Genomic DNA, 4,320 nt, shown 5'->3' with positions numbered 1-4,320 from the left:
TTTGCAAATGGTAAACAGCGCTTGTAAAGGCCGTGACACACTGTACGACATACAATTACGGTTGCTATGGTGTTTGTTTAATAGTCTTAAGGTGACGATAGAAAAATGTCCACAGCAGCAGTAGGCAAGTGTATGAAAACATGTAATATTACGTGATCTTTCTTTACTTACTAACTAGATTTTAATTATGGGACTAATGTAAAACATTTTCAGGGTTAACTTTAAGTCAAATAACGATTCTGTACTCCTTTTTCATTTACTAATTATGCTTGAATATGGAAATGTTTTTTTAACTGGGTGGACCGATATTATGTGTCTTTCTTTCTTTCTTTTTTTACAGGAATGGATGCAACAAGTGTAGATTGACTTTACAAAGAAAAAAGAAAAATAAAACAAACGAATCTCACATTTCGATGGACTATCTGTCGTCATTCAGAGAAACAAAGTGAGTAATGTGAACAATAATTGGACTTTCTTCATGTTGATATAGTAAATCTATAGGTTTGATATAACAGTGAATCAAAATCAAACAGAAAACAACACGCCATGTTTTAACGTGAGGACTCAAAATAGGTGAAACTGATCAATCTAGACAGTTTTGAGCCAAGAATATTGTTTGAAAGAGCAATTCTCCGACATAATCCGGAAGTTTTGTCAGGGAATGTAAGCTAAATCATGTTCTTGGCATTTTTTTTCGAACACTGCAAGATCATGAAATGTGATAACAGCATAATAAGTGTATCACATTCCGCAACTACAGGTTGTTGTTTGTCGACACCATATTATGCACGCGATATTTGATCGCTTGTCCGGATTAAGCATGTTACAGGGCTTCTGTTAAGGTTCGGTCACAAATGCCTCTCCCAACTGCTACGATCGTCTTAAGAAGAGTATATCGACAATTTCGTGATATCATAAGAAGGACGTACGAGTCCAGCGTTCGTCGAGCTTTCCTAAACTTCGCAGCCTGTTCAATGGTCATATCCAAGATTTTTTCCCACATCGTAGGTAACATTATTTTTGTAAGGCTTCTGTAAGAATGTGGTAAGGACAAAATAAAATAACCCTAGATTTTTGTAGATTCGAGTAGCATCAAATACCTAAACGGGTAATCCAGTCCAGATATAAGTTAGCATGATAAGAAAGAGGGGAAAAACAAGCTCAACGTTATACATTTCATGGAAATCGGATGAACAAATATGAAAATTATTACATTTCGAAGTTTCGTTATATTTAGGGGAAACAATTTTTTTGTACTGTCAATATGAATATGTAAATGGCAAAGTGAGCATGTCATTCCCTCACAACTTATCCTAGGTTTGTAAATAATATTGTGAAATTTCCAGTTTTTCATTCAAACGTAATTTTGCCCGAGGCTCAAATCCTCTATATCTAACTGATCACGAGTCTGAAGTTATTCAACCGAAAAATCCGATTTCGGTTATATTTTCACCGTTGAACGTGTAAGATTTTCCTCGTTTTTATCAGACTAACTTATATTAGAACTGGAATACCTTCGATTGAAAATCCTTACTAACGGAGCTCTGTGCGATGTTTATAAGGATGACTCAGTTAGGATCCATAAGGCGTTGGAAGCTGCATCGTCAGGATTACGTAACAATAATGTGCAATCATGGACCCGAATTCACTAAGGTGGTACAAATGAAACCATGGTTTAAACTATGGAAAAAAAAAAAAACCATGGAGCGCCAAGTGTCGCAAGGAATATTTCGTTACAAAATTGGTCATTTCATTGACAAAATGACCGTTTCGTCAATGAAATTATCATTTCGTGGACGAAATACTCATTTAGTTACAAAATGTTGTCATTTTAATACAAAATAATCATTTTTATCGACGAGATGACTGATTTCGTAACAATATATTCCATGCGACACTAGGCGCTCCATGTTTTTTGTCCATGGTTTAAACCATGGTTTCATTTGTACCACCTTCGTGAATTCGGGCGAATCGTTTCAGGAAAGTCATACACGCGAAGTTCAAATCCTCATTCTAATTGTGACCGTGCACCTCAAAACGAACATAAAGTCGCACACACTGATTTTGCGTGAGGACTGAAAATAAGTGAAATGGGTCAACCTAGCCGAACTTGACTTTTTCATATTTTCTGAAAGAGTGGGTCTTCTTTTACATTATGCTCAAATTTGTTATCATAAAACGGGCAGGAAAGTGTGTCTTTTAGCAGTTTATCTCGAACCTTTTTGGTAAAATAGTGCGATTAGGTGTGTCTTTAGAATCCCTTTTTCATTTCTGAAAAACCTTGTCCACACTCTTCATTTTCAACTCTAATAACTTTTGAAAGGATAGTGCTACTGCTGTGAAAGTTGGCATTAATTATGGACAGAATGTGTTAATGAGTCATGCTTAATTTCAGGTTAATCTGATAATCCCTTCATTGTTGCTACTCTGGTGGTTTACTTCCTGTTTATTGTCCCATTCATCGCACAGCCAGCACGGTTTGGTAAAGATTATTAAAGCGCTTGAATAGACACTGTACTTCAGAGCCTCTTTTCTCAGTTCACACTTTTCCTGACTTTGTGCTTTCTTTCCAATATTTAGATATGTTTGGAGAGTCCATTTGATTTGAGTTATACATCATTTTAAAGCTTAAAGTCTGCTCTTTCAGAATATGGTCTTAACTAAAAATTCATGTCTGGCGACTTTTTGTTTGTTTTGAGGTGCAGGGTCACAATTATGGTGTTCGAAATAATGTTCGAAGAGGAAGTACCTCCTGTCGAAACAATGGGGGACTAAACGGGAAAATTATTCAAAGAAAGAGATCGAGCAAAGGGAGGGAAATGCAGGATCAGCAGGTCAAGTTTAGCAAACAGGGTCATTTCATCAATTTGATACTGTCATGTTGAGGGTAGCAATTGGTCCACCTGCTTCCTGAAAGCGGTTATTCAAGTGCTCTTTCATTACGCTATAGGAAGTGTGTTTTTAATCCCTTTACATTTCCTTTATAATTGTTGTCCACACATCGTCGGTCGCATTACGAACCGGCGAATGTTCGAATTTGCGCGGAAACACTATTACGAGATAATCGCGTTTAAAGAATCGGGACTTCTTTAAACGTATAAAAACGTGTCTTATAACCGCACATTGATGATGATATTAAGAGAGTGATGAAAGCGGAATTTTCTGCTTTGTCTGATACTAAATATTATTTTGTAGCTGCACCTGGGGCTCTGTGGTAGTGATGCAAAGTGCGTTTGCCGGTTCGTAAAACCCCCCATTTCAGCGTTTTACGTACATCGCGTACTAAAGAGAGGGCATTACGAACCGGCAAATGTATACATTTGCCGGTTCGTAAAGCCCATGCTCAATACGTGTGGACGTAGCGAGTGCGCATTACGAACCGGCAAATGTAACATAAAATGGCGCGTATCATCACACATTCCACACGCTTAGGTGGTACGCGCACAGTGTAATGTATACATTCGCCGCTCTAAGTAGTGGGATTGTGATTCATTCATGTTCATTCATGTTCATTCATGTTAGTTGTATCATAATCATGGATATTAGGAAAGTGTAACAAACACCACAGTTATTTTCTCAAACTATACAACCTACCTGTACTTTTACACATTAATTGTTGATGCGAGTAATGTTATCAAACTGTGCAATGGGTTTTTGATTGGATGAGTACCGTTCTATTAAAGCGTGCCTGGTAGTCACTCACTATCTATAAATATTACAAGTGTTAAGTCATTATCAGTATTGAGAGAATATAATTACACCCATACAAACACAAACATACACAAACACACATACACGCACATATACCAGTAAACACACTTGAACCCACACACACAACCTACTTTCTTACACATTAATTGTTGATGCGAGTAATGTTATTAAACTGTGCAATGGGTTTTTATTGACTACTGGATGAGTACTAAAAGTGCGCCTGGTAGTCACTGTCTATAAAAAAGTGTAAATTTATTATTGAGAGAATATAATTACACCCATGCAAACACAAACATACACAAACACACACTATACATGCACATACAAGTACACACACTCGAACAAACACACACACACACACACACACATACCCTCTTACAAAGCAGTCATAATCACCTTGTTCTCCCAATTCTAGGTATCTGTGTCTCTCTCACTCCTCTTTTTTTTTCTTTTGTTCTTTTTTTTTGTTTTCTATTCACCAGTCCCCAAGTTTGTGAAGAATTCTGCATTTTATTAATTCAAAATGCACCATTCCACATGTGTGTTCATAATTACATACAGTAACTACAAAACAAAGCATTCTCCTCAAACTTCCAGATATAACCTGTA

This window comes from Diadema setosum, chromosome 3, assembly GCF_964275005.1.
Source record: "Diadema setosum chromosome 3, eeDiaSeto1, whole genome shotgun sequence".
NCBI classification, from domain to species: domain Eukaryota; kingdom Metazoa; phylum Echinodermata; class Echinoidea; order Diadematoida; family Diadematidae; genus Diadema; species Diadema setosum.
The sequence above is the reverse complement of the archived record's forward strand: the minus strand, read 5'-3'. Positions refer to the sequence as shown.